This window comes from Bos grunniens, chromosome 8 (assembly GCF_055505025.1).
Source record: "Bos grunniens cultivar Pamir isolate PY7600 chromosome 8, Bosgru_T2T1.0, whole genome shotgun sequence".
Taxonomy (NCBI): Eukaryota; Metazoa; Chordata; class Mammalia; order Artiodactyla; family Bovidae; genus Bos; species Bos grunniens.
Window position 1 is genome coordinate 49,292,538 of NC_141172.1, and position 24,005 is coordinate 49,316,542.

A 24,005-nucleotide genomic window follows, 5' to 3' on the forward strand; every position below is an offset into this window, starting at 1 on the left:
AGCTTCTGTCTTGCCTTATGAAAATTAACCAGCATCTTAAGAATGTCAGCTCATTCCTTCCAAAGGATCTATACAGTAAAGTTTCATGCAGTCTCAGGCATTTAAAATGTTACCACACCATATAAATCAACTATACTTCAATTGAAAAAAAAAAATTGTTGTCAAAGGTGGGGGCAGTGAAATAGGATCCAGAAGGCCTACTCTTTCTTGAGCTGTAAACAAGCATTTTCTATGTGCTCCACTCCTACATCAGCTGATTAATAAAACTAAGACCAGTTTCAGAATAGAGATGGAAAGAGATCATTTACTAAGGAAACCAGATTTGTTTTGTTTTTTTATCTCTTATCCCAGGAACTTAAGATCAAAGGAAAGCTATTAACAAGTGAGGTTTGCCAGCAATAAATTGATTGCCTTTACAACCTCACCAGAATGACAAGAAATAGCTCCATGGGCTTGAGAGGGAAAAGTTTGCAGACCTCAGCCCAAAATGCAAAGGAGCAAGAGGCATTAACAATAAAACATGAGCCCACATGCACCTCTTCAAATATTCCACTCTCCCTACAACTGTATCTGTATCAGTCTATTCAAAGGCTCCAGTCTGTGTAACTCTCGGTGAAATTCTCTCTTAATGAAGTGATGCCCCTGAGAGCCAAGCATTATTTGATATTGAATTCATGACTACCGTTAGGCATTAGAACACAGGGCATCCCTCTAATGGATTATTTGATTGTATATTTTATGCCACTCTTTCTCTAGAGCTTTAGAAACTCAAAGACACCTGCAATACACTTTATGCATGTGTAGATTGTTATTTTACATCTTAAAAATAGCACTGTTATTTTATTTCTTAAAGCCTGTACTCATGAAGCGAAATAAAAAATTCTCAGCCATATCAATCAGTTGAAAAAAATCAGATTCCTTGGATTTGTAGTGACAATATAAATATTCTATCGTCTATTCAGTGTCTATTTATATCTCCTCTTGAACTTCCCAGCATGGATGAAATATTTCATTCTGTCAGAAGAAGTAACACCCAAAATAAGATTACCTTTTAAGGAGAATGGGAAAAGTTTATGACTAGTTTGCTTAAGTTGTTAGGCTATGATATTAATACGACCAGGATTTCAGGTTCAAAGTATGAACCTGTTAGCTATCTGGGTTAATTTGCCTCCTACTTATTCTCTAAAATCAGCTTCCAGATGGCTTTTGTTATGTGTACAAAAAAGAACTCGACCAAGAGGGTAAATGGACCAGTGGAAATTGTCACTGATATGAGAAAAATGGCTCAGACCCCATGCCCTACTAATGGCAGGTAACAAATTCCAGTGCCACTTAAAAATGTGAGCACATTATTAAATTGAAGAGAACCCTACAAAGGTTACAAATTGGCAGACTGCCTGCCAAATGCTCCCAACAATATTATTTTGTTTTGCCCCTATAGTGTTTTTAAAACACTTGAGTCAGTTACCAATGTTCAAAAATTGGAAGATATCACACAAAATCCTGGGTTGCTTCTATGTCTACAGTCCTACTCAGTAACTTCAGCTGGATCTGAGCAGCAGCTGCTCCTTTGGATAGAGTGTGTGCTTTCTAGTTCACTACAGTCCCCACCACACCCCACTCTTGTGCTTATCTCCCTTCTACTATATATGTTACCTCCCCAAGCCTCAGACAGTACTGGTACTTGAGCTTATGATCTCCTGCGTGTCTCCTGCATGCATGTGTGCTAAGTTGCTTCAGTTGTGTCCAATTCTGTGAGACCCTATGGACTGCAGCCCACCAGGCTCCTTGTCCATGGGATTCTCCAGGCAAGAATACTGGAGTGGGTTGCCATGTCTTCCTCCAAGGGATCTTCCTGACCCAGGGCTCAAACCTTCTCTCTTATGTCTGTTATGTCTCCTGCATTGGCAGACAGGTTCTTTACCAATAGCACCACCTGAGAAGCCCATGATCCCCTGAGGTTCTTATATACACAATATGAACAGTTGTAGGATCTGAATCTGGAGGATGGCATGGCAACTCACTCTGGTATTCTTGCCTAGAGAATCCCCATGGACAGAGGAACCTGGCAGGCTAGAGTCCTTGGGGTTGCAGAGTTGGACAAGACTGAGCGACAAAGCACAGGATCTGAGTAGCTTATTTTGGAGGGGAAAAAGATCCACTCATTTAGTTGATGTCAATATTTGATTTGAAATTATAGAAAAGTGAGAGCTGCTGTATCTTCAAGGAAAGACTCAAGAACTTGAACTACTGTGGCTGTCTTGCTCATATCTCTGCCTGGGATTGTTTGTCTGAAGGTCTCTATGCTTGCATTAGCAGCTGTGTGTCACACAGACTGGGCCCTGTTATGTGCAAATGAATGGTGGAGAATGTATCTCTAGCTCCCCCTACCCATCCTCTTTCCCTAAAAATCTACAAGGCTTACATTACACACTTCCAGATCAGACACAAACCTACTTTCCAACCCGTAGATGTTCCTCTAGGGCTCAGGCCAGTGTTTCTGTAAAGAAATTTGCTGTGGCCTCAGTAGATGGCTAATAAAGCAGTTTATGGACTAAAGGTCCAGCTTGCACCACACAGACAATTTCCAAAGCTGCACATGTCCCAACAATCTTCCCCAAACATCCTGACAGTCTCTGTGGACCTATTGATCTGTTTTCTGTACCTAATCCTGGAATTGTTTATATTTCCAAGTGCTCATTATTTTATTTGATTTACTAATTCTGCAGATAATCATTTATCTGCCAAAAAAATTGTTTTGTCTAGTCAAGTAGACTTCTAAAATGTACCCTTAGGTTGATGATCTGTCAGTTACAGAAGACAAGCAATTCAGACCACAAACCAGCTTTATCCTTCCTGAGGCATAGCATCTAAGGAGCAAATACTATTTAGCTCTAAACCTCTCTGCTTTTTGAGCCAGTGTTGGCTGGGTTGCAATATGCTATGTGTCAGTTCTGGTGGGCAAGTCTACAAGTTAAAGATGTCTCTTTCCTCTGTAAGGCAGAATTCAGCATTTGCTCAGCTGGAAAAAAAAACTCATTAAGAAATAGGTTGAGAACTTTGATGGCATTGCTTAAGTTTATGCAAACGTTGTCTCTGTGTAGAGCAGGTACATATTGAAGCTTACCTGTCAGGAATCTTATGATGGCGAGGAAACCTTGCAGAGGACTTAGCTTGTGCTGTCCCTCTGTGTGCCAGTCTTTATTTATTTATTTTCAATTGAAAGATGATTGCTTTACAGTATTGTGTTGGTTTCTGCCATACATCAACATGAATCAGCCATGAGTACAAACATGTCCCCTCCCTTTAAAACCTCCCTCCCACCTTACACCTCATCCCATCTCTCTAGGCTGTCACAGAGCCCCAGTTTGAGTTCCCTGAATCATACAGCAAATTCTCACTGTGTGTTCCTGTCTTGATGATCATAAACTTTCTCTGTAACCTTGAGACTATAGCTGGACAGGCTGAGAGTTAAAAGCCACTGATATCACTAAATGAGCTATTACTGGTAGATTCAGCATAGTGAATCATATAGAAGTCTATTCCCATCTTCTGTGTAGTCTTACTATTTATATGAGCCTTGCCTTATTTTTTTTTAAATTACTTCTGTGTCATTTCAGCAGCCCTGTAGACAGTATGATGGAGTGGTGGAGAGTTTCTTTGGAGCCAGTCTGTCTGGGGTTGTATTGGCTGCATGATCTTAGGCAAGGCAAGATATTTCTCTTCTCTATGCCTCAGTTTCCTCATGCAAAATGGGTATTAGGAAAATATAACCACTTATAAGGTTGCTGTGAGGATAAATGAGATGATAATGAAACAGTGACTAACTCAGTATAATGACTGGCATGTAAGTAAACACTCACTTAAATGTTGATTTCTTATTATTTCTCCAGGAAGCACAGTGTGCTAGGCTCTAAAGAGAGCTGTCTGGGAGTTTCATGGTGCCATTCAATGCATTGAAAAGGTTTTCTATTGATTCAAGTGTCTACTGTTCTTCATGTCAGCTCAGTATCACAGAGGATAGCATTAAGAACACACTCGGCTAGACATTACTTTATTCCATTTAAAGTCATTGTTTATTGATAATGGAGACACATGCTCTGCAACAGTTTCAATTTACTCTTCAGTGACTATTGTCACAGACCTTCAAACTAATGGAGCTTTAAACAAAAGGGAAGCAGAAGTGGAACGAGCCTGGGGGCTGCCTTCAAAGTGAGATCGCTGGGTAAATGGCGAAAGCTTCTGGCACTGGAACTGGCTATCAGTAGATGTGAAGCTGGGTTGTTGCATACGCAACAACCATACATAAAGTGTTTTGTGTTGAATACATGTATCTATGTGGCTCAGTCCCTTCACTGTTCACCTGAAACTACCACAACATTGTTACTCAGCTATACGCCAATAAGAATAAAAAGGTTTTTAAAAAAGTGCTTCTTGCTGAAAATGACAATACTCCCAGGGCCCTGGTGAACTAGGGTCTCATGCCCCTCTCTATCTCAGCATTAATGTGGTGGTCCAACCAGAGACCCCTGGGGTAATAACGGAAGAGCCATACGATCTATTTATGCACAAAGTGTTGCTTGAAGACTGAATAAATATGATCTCATACAGATACTGGGTTAGCCAAAAAAATTCATTCAGGTTTTTCCATAAGGTCTTATGGAAAACTCGAGCAGACTTTGTGGCCAACCCAATACATTTAGATACTTTATTTAGGGTATTGTAACTGGGATTACTCCCAATCAACAGATTCTGGAAGTACAGCTTAAGACGATCAGAAAACCTGCCTGACCTGTGCGTGTGTGTATGTGTGTGTGTTCAGTCGTATCCGACTCAGGTGAACCTGTAGCCTATGAGGTTCCTCTGTCCATGGAATTTTCCAGGCAAGATTTCTGGAATGGGTTGCTATTTCCTACTCCAATGTCTTTTTAGTCCAAATTTTGGAAACCACTCTCCTTAGGCTAATTTCAAAAAATACAGGAGAACAAAAGAGTAATATATGAAAAACAACAGTGTATGGCATTCCTCAAAGGTTGAATAACCACATTTTATAGAGAGCTTGAAGGCAGGAGGAAAAGGGGATTACAGAGGATGAGATGGTTGCATGGCATCGTCGACTCAATGAACATGAGTTTGAGCAAGCTCTGGGAAATGGTAAAGGACAGAGAAGGCTGGCGTGATGCAGTCCCTGGGGTTGCAAAAAGTTAGACATGCCTGAGTGACTGAATGACAACAACATAAAGAATAGAAGCAAGTATCTGCTCTTGGATTTTTCTTAAGCAAAATTATAAATTATTGGGAGGTTATGAAATTGAATATCTCTTGCTATTCAGTAATCTTGGTAAGCCTCTTCCTTTCTCTGAATTTTGTCTTAGACGGAGTGCAGCTGACAGCTAGAGACAACTCTTAGTTTGTCCTAGCCACTAGACTATGAAGAATCTCCTCATGGGTACTATCCTGTCGGTCACTGCTTCTGCCCCAATCCCATTAGAAGTTATTCACATTTGGCTTTCAACTAATTCTTTTAGGTTTGTGCATATTATCACTCTATGTAAGTCTGTGAGCATTTGACTCTTTTAAAGTATCTACACCTCACCCTTTTTAAAAAAATTATTTTTAGAACAATTTTCAGTTTATAGTAAAATTGAAGGGAAGGTACAGAGATTTCCCCAATGCCCTCTTGCCTGCACGCATGCATAGCCTCCCTCATTACCAGCATCACTCACCAGAATGGTACATACTTTACCAAGGATGAACCCACAGTGACACATCACCCAAAGTGCATAGTTTACTGTAGGGTTCACACTCGGTGTTGGCTTGAATAAATGTATAATGACATGAATCCATCACTATAATATCATATAGAGTATTTTCACTGCCTCCAAAATTCTCATCCCTCCTCACTCATTACAGACACAGCACTCTTTTTCCACAGAGGATATTAGCACCGAAGATATCCATAATGTATCAAAGTGTCAATGATCCACAGATCCCAATGGCATATGAAACTCTAGAACTAATAAAGTAACTTATATTGTAAAGAAATGCATTTAACTTATTTTTATTTGTACTATTGACTCTGGAAAAATAGAATTGTATGTGTATGTGTGTGTGCATGATTTACATGTGCATTTTCATAATATTTTATTTTAGGAATACTTATTTCTGCTTCTGTGTTATACCACCCCACATGGGCAAAATTGAAATCTATCTGCATCTGGCAAATGTTTTTTATTTATGTTTTGCCATGTACTTTAAGATTGAAGTAGAGATTGTGACAGAAACCCTGATAATATGTACTAACATCACTCAGGAGATTGGTCAAATTAAACACAATTTTTAACTTTGGTTTAATCATAAAATTAACAACATACCCCTCTCTTACCTATGTCAGAGAAGCTGCATTGTCCTGTTTCTTTATCCTCTGCTCCGTATCAAAAGTCTTGTCTGACATCGACTCCTAACCGACGTGTCCGTTGTCTTAATACCAACATTAGCTGGTAATACCTTGAAGAGCAGATTGTTTAACTTTGGGTTTTACTTTCCCCATCAATAAAATTAACCACAGCATCATCTAAGCTATCAGTGGTGTAATGAAAGATAGGAATACTTATAAATTAATAAAGGTGAAATTATTGAAGGCGGATTTTGCCTCGGTTGACTCACAGTACTCTGAATGGACAGTTTCAGGATTTGGGTTTGCACTGGTCAGAACTTTAATGCCGAAGTCAGATAAAATTCATATCAGCTCTCCTGACCACTTCCCAGTGGAAGAAATGAAATTCTATATTAAAAGTTACTATTATATGAGACCATCTGTCACTTCTGAAAATGAAATAATTTGATTGGTTTTTATTTTTTGAATGATTCAAGTATTGCCAGACTACCTGGATGAACTTAAAATGAACCACTTATCTATTTTATGTTATGTTGCTTTCTGTGTTTTTCAATCGTATCTGATTTAACTCCACAATGGATCTCCAAGTATCTCAGTTAGCCTTACGGCCTAACAAACTAGCCCAACAACTTTGTTATTGTCTAGTCACTCAGTCATGTCTGAATCTTTTGCAACCCCATGGACAGTAGCCTTCCAGGAGCCTCTGGCCATGGGATTTCCCAGGGAAGAATACTGGAGTCGGTGGCCATTTCCTTTCCTGGGGGATCTTCCTAACCCAGGGATCAAACCCTTGTCTCTTGCATTGGCAGGTGGGTTCTTTACCCCTGAGCCACCAGGAAAGCCCCAAAACTTAGGGGCTTTCAAAAACAAATATGTGTTATTAATTGTAATTCTGTGGATCAGCTGGGCAGTTCTTTTGTTGAGCCAGTTTAGCTGATCTTCAAAGTCAACTGACAATTCAGCTGAGAAAGGATGGTCCTGGATGGCCTTCCCTGTCTGGTGTTTGGGGAGTTGGGTGGTCAAGGGGACCTCAGCTGGCCTGACATCCTCCAGTAGGCTAGCCTACTAATCAGCAACAGAGGGCAAGTCCCAGCACATGTCAAGCCTCTGCTTCTGTCAAATTTGCTCTTAACCCATTAGCCAAAGCACGTCACATGACCAAGGCTAGAGTTAGTGTGGAAGACACTCCCCAAATGTGTGTGTATATAGAGATATGAAACTTTGGTTGCCATTCCTGCTAGAATTATAAACCTGTTCAGTCACTGGGTCTTCTTTTTTGAAAAGCCATTCTAATATAATTCTGTATAAACTGTCAGAAGCTTCTGATCATTTCTCCCTTTTCACCAGGGCTCCTGAGCTACAGGAGTCTATGTTGCAGAATTTTATTTATAATAAGGTTTCTTTGAATTTAGAAGACCACTTTCAAAATATCTAATGAAAGCAGGAGGATACAGTGGCAAAAATATGGCACTAGGCCTAAGCAGGCATGCTTTCTCACCAGCATGATGTGGGGTGAGTGAGGTAATTAGGACAAGTCCCTCCCTTTCAGTGAGAATCAATTTGTTCACCTGGAAAATCAGGGACTGGAGTAAAGCCTCCACCTGACTTTGCTATTCTACAACTCTAAAAGGGCCTGATATGTGCAACAATACAAAATTGATTCAGGGCCTCAATAAACATATGGATATATTTCTCTATAAGGAAAATATTGACCTTGGCAAACTCAGGTTAATAAATTTTGATATTTGCCTCAAAATAAATCAATACCCACTTTTTATCTTCACATAAAGTAATACTTTTATGAGCCAAAGCTAGTGATGGAAATGAATTTGCCTCTAATCCTAATAAATGCATTATATATAATGTAATATTATTACAGATCATCATTCATTATGGCTGGACATTCTTTGATTTAGAACAAGGGTATTATACTCTTAATTCATCATTCAGTTAACTTTTCTTCTAAAGGAAAGATTAAAAAAACATTTCTCATTCTTTTGGGACCATTAGTACATGAAATAGTATATTCATTACATAAGAACACTCAGAGCTTTTAAGCTATCAATGGAATCTTGTTTAGTCAGCTAAAGTACATGTATTACCTCGTTGTATGGGTACAAAGTGATTCAAAGCAAGATACCTTTTAATCCTCTGAGGAAAACAGTTGCATATTTCTCTGGCCTGCTTTCACTGTTAACGTTTCCTATTTCTTCTTGTTTTCCTTTGGATCTGGCACTGACCATTAGATGAGGTTTTTTTTTTTTTTTTTTTTCTAAACAAGGAACTCAGAAAGAAATGAAGGCTCTATGTGCCTGCTTAGCAAAAAATTAGTCTGACTATAATTTTTCTCCAAAATGAAACACAATATTAACATTCACAGAGTAGCACAGGTAGAACTCATTGACCATTCCACTATAGAGCTCTTAAAAACATCCCTTTAAAAAATTGCTAATATTTGAGGTCAGAATATTCCTTGGAATCATTTGTCCTCAGACTTAGTATAAGGAATTAGTAATTTTCTAAAATTAAAAAAATGTTGTAAAAAAAAAAAAGGAGTATGTCAAGGCTGTATATTGTCACCCTGCTTATTAAACTTATATGCAGAGTACATCATGAGAAACGCTGGGCTGGAAGAAGCACAAGCTGGAATCAAGATTGCCAGGAGAAATATCAATAACTCAGATATGCAGATGACACCACCCTTATGGCAGAAAGTGAAGAGGAACTAAAAAGCCTCTTGATGAAAGTGAAAGAGGAGAGTGAAACCTGGCTTAAAGCTCAACATTCAGAAAACGAAGATCATGGCATCTGGTCCCATCGCTTCATGGGAAATAGATGGGGAAACAGTATCACTTTATTTTGGGGGGCTCCAAAATCACTGCAGATGGTGACTGCAGCCATGAAATTAAAAGATGCTTACTCCTTGGAAGGAAAGTTATGACCAACCTAGATAGCATATTCAAAAGCAGAGACATTACTTTGCCAACAAAGGTTCGTCTAGTCAAGGCTATGATTTTTCCAGTGGTCAGGTATGGATGTGAGAGTTGGACTGTGAAGAAGGCTGAGCGCCGAAGAATTGATGCTTTTGAACTGTGGTGTTGGAGAAGACTCTTGAGAGTCCCTTGGACTGCAAGGAGATCCAACCAGTCCATTCTGAAGGAGATCGGTCCTGGGTATTCATTGGAAGGACTGATGCTAAAGCTGAAACTCCAATACTTTGGCCACCTCATGCGAAGAGTTGACTCATTGGAAAAGACTCTGATGCTTGGGAGGGTTTGCGGGCAGAAGGAGAAGGGGACGACAGAGGATGAGATGGCTGGATGGCATCACCAACTCGATGGACGTGAGTCTGAGTGGACTCCAGGAGTTAGTGATGGCCAGGGAGACCTGAGGGCTGCAATTCATGGGGTCGCAAAGAGTCAGACATGACTGAGCAACTGAACTGAACTGAATTTTGTAAAATAGACAGGAAGGGCAAAAAGTGAAATTAAGGAAGTGGGGGACTTCAGTAGTAGATGAATGAATTGGCAATCCTAATTTTAACTGTTTTTTTGTGTGTGTCTCTTTACTGTTTCTTCCATTACTGGGACATAACTGCAGAGGTCCCCTTTTTCAACATGACTTACATTTTTTTTCAAAACAGAGTCCCCTTCAGCTCAGTAATAAAGCCCAGACAAGGACTGGATTCAAAGCCTCATTTTGTTAACTACATATTCTAGGACTTTGGACAAGTCACTTTGAGAGCTTCAGACTTCTTCATTCTTTAAATGCTGTCAAGATCTATCACACAGGACATTAGTTAGAATCAAAAATCATTTTTTGTATGGACTGCATCTAGCAAAATGCCTGCTGCTGCTGCTGCTGCTAAGTTGCTTCAATCGTGTCCAACTCTGCGATCCCATAGACGGCAGCCCACTAGGCTCCTCTGTCCCTGGGATTCTCCAGGCAAGAATACTGGAGTGGGTTGCCATTTCCTTCTCCAATGCATGAAAGTGAAAAGTGAAAGTGAAGTCACTCAGTCGTGCCCGACTCTTATCGACCCCCTGGCCTGGAGCCTACGAGGCTCCTCCGTCCATGGGATTTTCCAGGCAAGAGTACTGGAGTGGGGTGCCATTGCCTTCTCCGGCAAAATGCCTAGTACTCAGTAAATATTAGTTTTCTTTTCCATGCTTTCCTTCTGTATCTCCATGTCCATTAAACCAAAGTTTAAAGGAAAGAAAGAAACCATAGGACAGGGGCATCAGGGGGTCTTCTCACGTGCCTTCCTATCTATCCCACTCTCTCCTCTCTCAAGGATCTGCTGCAGGTGGGGTGGTGGGGATCTCTACAAGCATCACATCTTCCTCAGAGAAGTATTTTCTAACCAGAAGCCGGGGTGGGTCTCCTACTATGCACTCCCTGTTCTTCTCTGCACTTTGCACACTTGCTACTCATTCATTACAATGATTGACTTTCTGTTACTGCTAAGAACATAGACTTCTGTGTCAGACTGCCTAGATTCAAATTCCACCTCCTCCACTTATTATCTATGTGACCTTAGGCAAGTTACTTACTCTTTCTGTGCCTCAGTTTCCTCATCTGTAACATGAATATTACCTACCTCAGTGGGCTGTGGGTGGGGGTGTAAGAAAGGCTGATCAGTTCTGAGCAATGATGAAAATGTTTTACTACTGACCTTTATAGCTATGAAGATTTCTATACTTGATCTGAGCTCAGAATTTAAATTTTTAAAAAAATAAATATGCTGTTGATAGACTGATTACTTTTGGATCAATCACCAGTCCTAAACTGGAATATAAAATATTTTATCAGTTATGTATAACAGTATTTGCTTCTAGTCCAATAACTGTGACACTTGAACCTCAGCTCGATCTTAGCTCAATTCCTGATTCTACCACTTACATGTTATGTGACTCTGGGAAATTTTCTTAGCCTCCATAATCTCACCTGTAAATGCTAGTCATACAGATTTGCACACAGTAAGCTCAGTCCACGGTTTGCTGTCATATGAGTGAGACCTCTGGCCCATCCATCTCTGTATTCTGTCCCTCACCAGACACCAAAGGGTATTTTGGAGAGTACAGTGTTGCCCTTCAGGAGTTAATTGTAATTTCACTTTAGAAAGCTTCCTATTCTGCATGACTTGGGTATTTTAAAAGAAATCCCAGCACCAACTGAATGGCAGTGAAAGAAGGGAACAATGAAGGCACCTTCCACCAAGCACTAGAAAGCACTGAAATTTCTAGCTGTATTCAGCTCTTGTAAAATGAACTTTAATGTAGGCTGGACTTCTAAAATTCAACTATCCCAATAAGGCCTTTAAAAAAATATTCAAATCTTCAGTTGGGACCATGATACTCTAGGCATGTGAATGAATGGCTTTCCATTGTGTGTCAATGTCTATTGAATGGGGAAAACATCATGCTCTTCTCATTAATTCTCTTTTTAAAATAAGTCCCTTTGCTTTAAAAGATGTTTTGGGAGGACACAAACCTTGTGCACACTCTAGGTACAAAAAAAAGGGAAAATTTAGATTTATGATGAAAACATAAAATCAAGCTGTAAGCATTCTAAATTTAATGTGGATAGCGGATACTATACTAAGTGGACTTAGATCATAAAGTCCTGATGACTAGTCTGATTATTCATCTTACTTTCCAAAAGTGCTGTGGTTGAGATAAAAGAAAAAAAGGATAGAGAGAGATGTTCTTATGGAATTTTAAATTGTTTGTCACATAAAGCATGTTTTTCTCAAAGCCGGATTTACCTAAATTCACTGACAGCTGGAAGTCAAATGTATTCACATTAAATTGTCTACATCACAAGATTCCAGTAGATAAAATACATTTCATTCATTAATGTAGAAGAGACCCTAACTCCTGTATTTAACCAAATATGTTTCTCATCATTTCTAATGCTTAGAGAGGGGTGTGTGAGAGAGAGAGAAGAGAGAGAGAGATGATGGTCGGGTTTTTTTCATTTGACAGTGTATCATTTTTTAGGTTTGCTTTCTGTTTGGTTTTGCAAAATAGGAAGAGGCTGACTATCTACAATGGCCCAGATTTTGATAGTTCAGGAAGTGACCATAACCATCTCCACTCACTTTCTCTGGAGCCTTCCATCTCCTGCTTCAGTGTTCCTACATTCCTGGAAAAAAAAAAAAAAAAACACAAAACTTTAAGAATAGTAAGACAAGGGTTCCTTTTATTGCTAGAGAGAGCATAGTACCTAGAGTAGAAAAATTTATTCAAGATTCTCAAGCCCCACCCCAGACCAACTGAACCAGAATCTGTATTTTAAAAAGTGATTTGTGTGAACATTAAAGCTTAAGAAGTAGTGCCCTAGGAGGTCGCTCACACTGGCCACCTCCAACCCCAGGGTCTTTGGAGAATCCCTGTAACATTACAGTAGAATTTGTAGAACTGGAGAGTAAGAAACAGCCAAGGGTGTCAAGAAAACATTCATAGCTCACTACTCATTGGACAAATTCTCTAGGAATAGGTGACTTAAGGGCTGTGAAAGTGGAGGATTTCAAGGAGGAATGCAGATACTACCTGTTTGTAATTGGAGAAACCAGACCACAGGTGTATAGCGATAGTTAGGACCAAGTCTCAAAACCTATAAATGATGACAGGAGGCACTGGTGAGCCTGTTCAAAATCCACAGTTGAGGGGTGAAGAGAGAGAGGAAGCTGGGGGATGCTATAGTAGCAAGTCTGTGAGGAGCTTGCCAAACCTTAGGAAAGTTGTGTGTGTGTGCACAGACTGATTCTTGAACTGACAATAGTCACACCAGTTTTCTACCCCTTCAGAGGTCTGGCCAGCTTCTTGCAGTGACCAAGTATAGCCCTTCATTCATCCATAAGTCAACTATCTGGCAATGTTATTTCTCCTGATATGCATCAGAAACTTTGCTTAATTCAATTCAATATGTATTTATTGATTGAATATATTAGGCACCATAACTATGACTCAATTTTTTAATTCAAAAAAAGAACTTCCAAATAGTCAAAATCGGTGACCAAGTTCATCAGTAAAGCTCATAATTCTCCCATGTAGAATCAAGGTAGGCCTAATTCTGAACCTATGTTTATTTATCTATTTTATTCCACTGTACATACAATTCTGTACACACATGAATTTGAGCAAACTCTGGAAGATAGTGGAAGACAGAAGAGCATGATACGCTGCAGTCCATGGGGTCGCAAAGAGTTGGATACGACTTTGTGAACAACAACAACAACACACAATTCTAGCAAGCCTGGTTATCTGGTTTCCAAGTCCTCCATGGAAGGCGTAAAGGGACAGGGCAGTCAATGCTATTGCTACAGGAAATTGCACTGATCCAGCCAGAAGAGCAATAGATTGTCCATAAAGAGAGGACCAGAGATGTATAAATAGACACGAGAGCTCAAAAAGCTCCGCTGTCTGGAGTCTTTTTTTTTTTCATAGCTATTACATTTCCATGCACCTCACAGGACCTGGGCCTTGAAATGTTATACCAGTGCAATTGATTCTTAAAAGGGAGTCAGTCTTCACAGAAAGTTACATCATATTCCCAACACAATTTGGAAAAAAATAAATGAAAGAAATTCCCTGGCTGTCCAGTGGTTAGGACTCAGACTTCACACTTTCATTACTGGGGGTCCAGGGTTCAATATCTAGTCAGGAAACTAAGATACTGCAAGCCACCTGGCATAGCCAGAAAAAGAAGAATGAAAATTATGTAACATATTGTAGGAAGCTGTCCATGCAGAGAGGCTCTGGAAGAAAAATCAGGGTGCTTGAAAGAGCAGCCCAGCATTTTAGAGGAATTTGCAAAGGCTCAAGCTATAAAATTCGGGATATGGGCGGCTTTAATATGTTTTCAAAAGGATCAAACTTACCTGGGATAATATTAATAAATTGAAATAAGGAACACTGCCTCTGATGGACTCTAATTTCCACTATCTGCCTTTTACGTGAATGAGACGTTTGTACAAGCTTGTACATTCGTGAATATACACAGCATTTCCCATCACATCTGAGGACACAGAGCTGTCAGCACACTCCTCATATTTCAACCCCTGTTTCTAGGTTCTTGAGCCTTATTTCAATTAAGCCTCCAATAAGCTGCAAACAGAAGAATCATGGCCCTTATTTGTCTGCTCCTTAAGAATATTCAGAAATAGGGGTATCTGGGCGGGGGGCGGGGGAAGCTGCTTTAGTTAAACAAAATATGCAACAATTAATTCTCACCGAAAAATTGGAATATCTGTTTGTAAAGTATCATGGAAATTATAAACACAATCAACATATAGTAGTATATTGATTTGGTGTATTTAGTACAAATATGTGTATTATATCATGTTATTGCACCCATAAACTAGAGAGAGAAAGGGAGAGAAACAGAACTATGTCAGGAAAAATTCTTAAAAAATACACTAAATATTCAACAGTGTTTTTTCTCCTCTGGGAAATAGAATTACTTGCATATTTACTTTCTTCTTTACATCTCTGCATTCTATGAAGTTTTTGCAAAAAACACAAGCATGCGTGTGCACACACAAACACACACACACAATACCAGTACTTCTGTTCGGAAGGAAAGGAAGAAAAGACGAGAAGAGGGAGAGAGAGAGGAAGGAAAGAAGAAAGGAAGAATGGGAGGGAGAGATGGAGGATCTGGTGAGGAAAACTGGCCCACTGATCCCTGAAGTGCCACTTAGCCTTGCAAGTTCCCTCATCCTTCTCAATAGGAGTACCCTGCCCCTTTTTATTAATGACACTTCCCTGTCGCTCTCATTGATTATTCCACACACCCAGTCCCTGAGACTGTCCCTTTTTGGTAGCTGATAAAACCAAAGCATAAGAATAAAGACATGCAAAGCCACAAAGCTAGCTGTGGTACAGCCAGAGGCTGGGGACACCCACCAGGTGGATCACTCTGCCAACAACTCAAGGTTCTCTGTGACTCTCTTCTGTTCCATATGTGGTCAGGTTGTTTTCCAATTTGGAAACACACCTGTGAACCAAAAACCAATCCTGAGCTCATACTGAAGATCATCCCGTCATGAGTTGGGGCAAATTAGGACAGGCTGGAGAAAGAGAAGACATGGGTGCAGGCAGCTCATTTGAAAAAGCTGTCCTGCAGCTCATTCATTGCTCAAAATAAGCAGGGCATTCATCATCTAAATAGGTAGTTTTATTTTCTCTCTTCTAAACATGCCCTTTCTGTATATGCTGTTTAAGGCTAAACAGTATAAAATAGGATTGACATTATGTAATTACTTGCCTTTTACACTGTGCTAACTTAATTTACTTTTCATTCTCAGGTATTTAAGAGACCATTATTTTCCCATCAGACTTTACTCTCTGCCAATTAAAGGGTTAGATGGATGAGGTAGAAAGAGAATATTGTTAAGGAAGGTTTCAGGTAGACATATTGAAAACAACAGCTTTATACCATTTTCCTTTCATTAAAGTCAGAATTTTTTTTTTTTGGCCAGTTTGCCAGTTTATGTGATACCCTCTGTGCATAATATGTTGTTTTTTGGTTCCACTTATAAATGAAAATGGCATGGTCATCATATACCTTCTAACATTTGAAGCAACATACAAGTCTCCCTTTCTGTGGGAAAAGTAAGCAGCTGGGGATCACATTTAGCACATGGAGTTGTTTTAAGGTCACACTTACTCCTCTGGTGCACCAAAATTACAAAGCGTGTTTTCATAACACCCAGTGGTCTCATGGAGCTATGCTGTCCCTCTGCTTTGCCAGGTAAATTCCAGCAGGAGCCACATCCCAGCTCCACAGATTGCTCTTCAGTCACATGATCAAAGATGCTTCACATCCCAGGAAACATTGGGTTTGAGTTGGTTTAAGTAAGGTATAAGATGTAGTGACCCAAACAAAAAATACAAGTCACTTTTCTTCTTATCCACTCTCATTTTATGTAATAAGAGTTGTGACACTAAGGTTTTTTTCACCTTGTATCTTGAAACCCAGTCATTTCCTTTTTCTCTGTGTCATTATGGAAAACATCTGTATTTTCAAAGTCAAGGAAATCATAGTAATTTGCTCAAGAACTGTGGTGAGAGAAAGGGTCCAGGACAAAAGTACAAACATTTGTCAGTTCCAGAAAGGATTTTCCAAAGAAAAAGAATTAGCAAACCAAAAAGGTCACCATAAGTACAGCCAGATAACCTCCACCATTAAAAAAATTTTAATTGACTGTAGGTAATAACTCAGGAGGCAAAGGCCTTGCAATTATTAATTGCAAAATATGATTATTGTGTGTCATGGCCTCCTTGTCAGAATTCATGGTTCTACTTATGACCTGGAAGAGTAAGTCCTGGGTCATGAGTTGACAGTAGGCTATAGGCTGTTTGAGTTACCCTAATCCTGGGCTTAGAGCACACAGCAGTTCAGTGAATCTGTCTCCTCTCTGTCCTGAGAGAGCAGGCATGGACAAGACAAGATTGTCACCTATCAGATTCTACCTCCACCTTAACCCTGAGCTCATTCTGGATTCAGGTCAACAGTCCCTGCAGTCACTGAGCTCCATGCTTATTTGTAAGAGAGGTGTGTGAGAGAACCACATGAGGCTGTATGAATTTAAATGCAAGGTAATTAAAATTGAATAGAATTTAAAACTTATTTTCTTATTTGCATTAGTCACATTTCAAGCCTATATTGTTCAGTACGAGCGTGGGTTTTCAGTCACTCAGTTGTATCCGACTCTCTGCGACTCCACAGACTGTAGCCTGCCAAGCGCCTCTGTCCAAAGGATTTTCCAGGCAAGAATACTGGAGTGGGTTTCCACTTCCTCCTTCAGGGCATCTTCCTAACCCAGGGATCAAACCTGCATCTTCTGCTGCTGCTGCTGCTGCATTACAGGTGGATTCTTTACCAGTAAAGCCATCATAGAAGCCCATTGTTCAGTACAGATATAGAATATTTCTATCATCACAGAACATTCTGCTGGAGAGTGCTGTAAAATTAGAAATGCTTGTTCTCTTAGCATCTCCCCACCTCAAGGAAGAGCTGAGGAAAATAGGACTCCTTTAGACTCTATAGCTCATCTTTGCATGAAATGTTTCCGTGGTATCTCTAATTTTCTTGAAGAGATATCTAATCTTTCCTATTTTATTATTTTCCTCTATTTCTTTGCACTTATCACAGAGGAAGGCTTTCTTATCTCTCCTTGCTATTCTTTGGAACTCTTCATTCAAATAGGTATAGCTTTCCTTTTCTCCTTTGCTTTTCACAGCTATTTGTAATGCCTCCTCAGACAGCCATTTTGCTTTTTTGCATTTCTTTTTCTTGGGTGGTCTTGATCCCTGTCTCATGTACAATGTCACAAACCTTCCTGCATAGTTCATCAGGCACTCTGTCAAATCTAGTCCCTTAAATCTATTTACACTTCCACTGTATAATCATAATGGATTTGATTTCGATCATACCTGAATTGTCTACTGGTTTTCCCTACTTTCTTTAACTTAAGTCTGAATTTGGCAATAAGGAGTTCATGATCTGAGCCACAGTCAGCTCCTGGTCTTGTTTTTGCTGACTATATAGAGCTTCTCCATCTTTGGCTGCAAAGAATATAATCAAACTGATTTCAGTGTTGGCCATCTGGTGATGCCCATGTGTAGAGTCTTCTCTTGTGTTATTGGAAGAGGGTGTTTGCTATGACCAGTGCGTTCTCTTGGCAAAATTCTATTAGCCTTTGCCCTGCTTGATTCTGTACTCCAAGGCCAAATTTCTCAGGTGTTTCTTGACTTCCTACTTTTGCATTCCAGTCCCGTATAATGAAAAGGACATCTTTTTTTGGTGTTAGTTCTAAAAAGTCTTGTAGGTCTTCATAGAACCATTAAACTTCAGATTCTTCAGCATTAGTGGTTGGGGCATAGACTTGGATTATTATGATATTGAATGGTTTGCCTTGGAAACAAACAGAGATCATTCTGTCGTTTTTGAGATTGCATCCAAGTACTGTATTTTGGACTCTTTTGTTGACTAGGATGGCTACTCCATTTTTTCTAAGGGATTCTTGCCCACAGTAGTAGATATAATGGTCATCTGAGTTAAATTCACCCATTCCAGTCCATTTTATTTTGCTGATTCCTAAAATGTCGATATCCACTCTTGCCATCTCCTATTTGACCACTTCCAATTTGCCTTGATTCATGGACCTAACATTCCAAGTTCCCTTTGCAATATTGCTCTTTACAGCATCGGACCTTGCTTCTACCACCAGAAGCAGAAGATATTAAGAAGAGGTGGCAAGAATACACAGAACTGTACAAAAAAGATCACGAACCAGATAATCACGACAGTGTGATCACTCACCTAGAGCCAGATATCCTGGAATGTGAAGTCAGTGGGCCTTCAGAAGCATCACTAAAAACAAAGCTAGTGGAGGTGATGGAATTCCAGTGAGCTATTTCAAATCCAAAAAGATGATGCTGTGAAAGTGCTGCACTCAATATGCCAGCAAATTTGGAAAACTCAGCAGTGGCCACAGGACTGGAAAAGGTCAGTTTTCGTTCCAATCCCAAAGAAAGGCAATGCCAAAAAGGCTCAAAGTACCACACAATTGCACTCATCTCACATGCTAGTAAAGTCATGCTCAAAGTTCTCCAACCCAGGCTTCAGCAATACATGAACTGTGAACTCCAGATGTTCAAGCTGGTTTTAGAAAAGGCAGAGGAACCAGAGATCAAATTGCCAACCACCACTGGGTCATCAAAAAAGCAAGAAAGATCCAGAAAAACATTTATTTCTGCTTTATTGACTATGCCAAAACCTTTGACTGTGTGGATCACAATAAACTGTGGAAAATTCTGAAAGAGATGGGAACACCAGACCATCTTACCTTCCTCTTGATAAATCTGTGTGCAGGTCAGGAAGCAACAGTTAGAACTGGACATGAAACAACAAACTGATTTCAAATAGTAAAAGGAGTACGTCAAGGCTGTATATTGTCACCCTGATTATTAAACTTACATGCAGAATACGTCATAAGAAATGCTGGGCTGAATGGAGCACAAGCTGGAATCAAGACTGGCAGGAGAAATATTAATAACCTCAGATATGCAGATGACACCACTCTTATGGCAGAAAGTGAAGAAGAACTAAGAGCCTCTTGATTAAAGTGAAGGAGGAGAGTGAAAAAGTTGGCTTAAAACTCAACATTCAGAAAACTAAGATCATGGCACCTGGTCCCATCACTTCATGGCAAATAGATGGGGAAACAGTGGAAACAGTGGCTGACTTTATTTTTTTGAGCTCCAAAATCACTGCAGATGGTGACTGCAACCATGAAATTAAAAGATGCTTACCCCTTGGAAGGAAAGTTATGACCAACCTAGACAGCATATTAAAAAACAGAGACATTACTTTGCCAACAAAAGTCCATCTAGTCAAGGCTATGTCATGCCTTTTCAACAGTCATGCATGGATGTGAGAGTTGGACTATAAAGAAGGCTGAGCACCGAAGAATTGATGTTTTTGAACTGTGGTGTTGAAGACTCTTGAGAGTCCCTTGGACTGCAAGGAGATCCAACCAGTCCGTCCTAAAGGAGATCAGTCCTGAGTGTTCATTGGAAGGACTGATGTTGAATCTGAGGCTCCAATACTTTGGCCACCTGATGCAGAGAGCTGACTCATTTGAAAAAACCCTGATGCTGGTAAAGATTGAAGGCAGGAGAAGAGGGGACAACAGAGGATGAGATGGTTGTATGGCATCACCGACTCAATGGACATGAGTTTGGGTAAACTACAGGAGTTGGTGTTGGACAGGGAGACCTGGCGTGCTGTTGTTCATGGGGTCGCAGAGTCAGATACGACTGAGCGACTGAACTGAACTGAACTGAACTGAGACCCTATAGCATTAGTCTCAAACTTCAGCGTGCCTCAGAATCATTTGGAGAGCTTGTTAAAACACAGATCTGGGCCTCACCCCTAGGGTCTCTGACTGAGCAGATCTACGAAGAGCCCCTAAGGTTTGCATTTCTAACAGTTCCCAGGTGATGACAGATGCTCCAGTCATGGGGTCCACATTTTGAGAACCACTGCTCTGTGAGAAGTAGGAATAATACCTGGAGTGTAACTGGCATGCAAAATGCACTCGACTAATAAATGAGAATACTCAAATCTGTCTCAGTTCAGTCAGTACACATTTACTGAGTACCTCCTATATGCCAGGCACCAGGTTAATTATAGGGCTACAAGTATCAGGCCTTGATTCTATAACTGAAAAGGAGAATTACCTAGAACTGCACTGTCTGGGTCAATAGCCACTGCATGTGGCTGCTGAGCACTAGAATAAGGCACCTAAGAAACAGAATATTTAATGTTTATTCATTATAACTTAAGTTGAAATACTAAAGTGGTATATAATATTTGTCCATTAATCATAGCTATATAGTTTTGATAGGACTATATTTTATTTGAACTGTTGAAAATTTGACATCCAAATTGGTATATAAGGGAAAATGCACATCCTATTTCAAAGATTTAGTATGGGTAAAAAAAAGTTAAATATCTCATTATGTTGATTACATATGATAATATTGGGACCTATCTAGGTTAAATAAAACATGTATTGAAGTCGTTTTCACCTGTTAATTGTTACATTTTCAATATGACTGCTAAAAAAAAAACATTAAATCACATGGTTTGCATTATATTTTTATTGGACTGTGCTGATCAGGAATCTAACTTCAGTCTGTTAGACTATTAATTGCCCATCGATCAGTTGGAATCCTGGAGTAGAGGGGAGGAGTAGTAGATTAGTGATCTCTAAAAGCCCTGTAGGCTCTGAAATCTGTGATTCCTGCAAGTCAGAGTGCCAGAAGATAATCTTTCCTTTCTGCTTTCCTCCAGCATTGGGCAAACCTGCCAAATATCTCCCTTTGAATGCCATGACAGCCCACTCTCCATCTGCAGTTCAGAGAAAAAGATGATGATTGAATCTCCTTAAGCCACAGAGGACTACATCTTAGGCTCACATACCAGTACCATACATTTTCTAACTGGGCTGCACTTCTTCCACGTATCTCCATAAAACCAAGTGAGAACAGGCTTGTTTTTGTTGTATATAGCAAAATTCTGGCCTCCCTTCCAACTTTAAGCATCCTTCCTATCAGACAAAAAAATGTCATGAATTGAAATGCCAACTGTTTATTAAATGGCCTCCAAGGTCAAAAAGATGAAATTTGCTTTTGCCATGTACAAATGAAGTTTTAAAAAATTAAAACAGCATTCCCATGTTCTTAGCAGCATTATTCACAGTCACCAAAATGTGGAAGCAATGCGAGTGTTCATCAATGGATGAATGGATAAATAAAGTGTGATGTATACATACAGTGGAATATTACTTAACTTTAAAAAAAAGAGAAGGAAATTCTGACACATGCTGAAACATGGATGAATTTTGAAAACGTTATGCTATGTGGAATAAGCCAGTCACAAACCAACAAATGGTGTATGATTTTACTTGTATAAGATTGTTGAATTTATGGACACAGAGAGAATGGTGGTTTTGAGAGACTAGAGGGAAGAGGAATGGGGAGTTTGTGTTTAATGGGTACAGAGTTTCAATGTGAGAAAATGAAAAAGTTCTAGAGATCAGTGGTGGTGATGGTTCCAGAACAAGGTAAATGTAGTTAATGCCAAAGAATTTTATATTTAAAAATTATATGTTCTGTATAAGTCACCACAATTAACAAAAAATGAAAACAATCTACTAACATTATGAACCTATCTTCTGTCTCTTTCACTCTACTATCCCTGAAGCTTGCAAAATCCTAGAGAATTGTTAATAATGCAACTAACAGTAATAGTCATTCTATATTTTTAGAGCATTTTAACATTTATAATACACTTAAAATATGATTTCACTTGAAGTAACAGTTCACTGCCAATTGTGTTATAGAAACCTGTAACTAACTAGACTGAGGATTAAGAGTCAATGATATGCCCAAGGTCATTAAGGCTGAGTTGTAGCAGGGCCAAGATTATGTCTGCATGCTCTGACTCTGCATCATAGCAGATCTTTATTTTGGGTTCTGAGCCAGACCATGGGGTAAACTTCAAACATTCCAGAAACCCAAGCTGTTTTAGAAACAGCTAGCTATAGAACTATCTTGAACCAATTAAGGAAAAAGACCAGTCCCAGACAAATTGTGGTAGGGTTGAAAATTTTCTTTGGCAAATTTCTAAATTCCCTTCTTATCCTTCCATCTCTTGCCTGGTCTTATGTCACCTCCTAAGACAGCCAACACTTTGCCACTGCTTCAAAAAGACTACTTTCCAGTAATGGCACTCAGGACAGCTCTAGACATACCCCTGTCCCCTTCTCCACTAAAACTTACCCAACCCATGTCTCTGTCACTGCTTTGCTAAATTCTTGACTGATGAACAATTAAGTCACATTCAGAAGAGCAGTACCCTCCTGTGCTCAGTCGCTCAGTTGTGTCTGACACTTTGCAACCCTAGTGGTGCCCCCCTAGCAGTGGTTTTATTCTTGAAAGTAATTCCTTAGAGATGTACATGTGTGCTAAGATGCTTCAGTCATGTCTGACTTTTTGCGACCCTATGGACTGTAGCTTACCAGGCTCTGTCCATGGGGATTCTCTAGATAAGAACACTGGAGTGGATTGCCATGTCCTCCTCTAGAGTATCTTCCCAACCCAGGGACTGAACCCATGTCTCTTACATCTCCTGCATTGGCAGGCAGGTTCTTTACCACTAGTACCACCTAGGAAGCCCTCCTTAGAGATAGCAGTGTCTTAAAGGAATAAACAATCAAAGGGGAAATTTCAGACACAGGGCAGATCAGAAATGAGGTCATTTCAGACTTGATGTCTTTAGTCAAATTATGAGAACAACTGTCTGTTCATTTATAGGTGAAGGTCCTATTCAAAGTGAATAAAGGGAAATCTTAATTCACCACTGAGGAGCTTTGGCCACAGTCCTGAAAGTTAGGATGTAGAAATCTTCACAGAGTCATCAAGGGCCACATGGCTATCATCTGTAGTCACCATTTCGGTCATCCTGCTTGTTGCAGATCTGTCACTTGGTTCTCTGTGAATGGAACCACATTGAGGGTCTCATGATGGCTTGGTACAGTTTGCTTACTGAAATAGACTCATGTATCAAGAGAGTAAAAGATTTCAAAGATGAATTACAAACTAGAAACATTAATAAACTGAAATCTTACAGTATCTTTTGTATTGACCATAACTCTATCTTCCATCTAGTATAAAACTAAAATTGTACAGATTTTACCAAAATCATGGAAGCCCTAAAGACTACTTGTACCTAGGGTTGATCAGACGTCTCTTCAAAACTATAATTTGCTCAGAGTAATGCTTTTGGTGAGGAGGCACAGCCACCCACTCCAGGCTGTAGTCCATGGGGTAGCAAAGCACAGCACAGTGTATTTGGTAATTTTCATTTTGCAGATACAAAACAAATAAGGGCTAAAAATTCATGTTAAGTAGCAGGTAGAAGCCAATGTGGAGTAAGTCTGTTTTCGTATTATAACATTGAGGGATCACAAGGCCATTTTTTACTTAGTTTTTGCTATTTTGAAAAAAATAACAGTCAGTGTCAGAAA

General features: G+C 39.6%; 1 protein-coding gene and 1 non-coding gene across 2 annotated transcripts in view; both read left to right on the forward strand.

Moving 5' to 3' along the window:
- Positions 1-24,005, forward strand: part of RORB (RAR related orphan receptor B) — a 204,714-nt gene that overhangs the window by 97,579 nt on the left and 83,130 nt on the right. The gene's annotated exons all lie outside the window — the stretch shown is intronic.
- On the forward strand, positions 11,043-11,112 carry LOC147367039 (small nucleolar RNA U2-30). The gene has a single exon (XR_015132213.1). It is a non-coding gene; the product is annotated as a small nucleolar RNA U2-30 (small nucleolar RNA).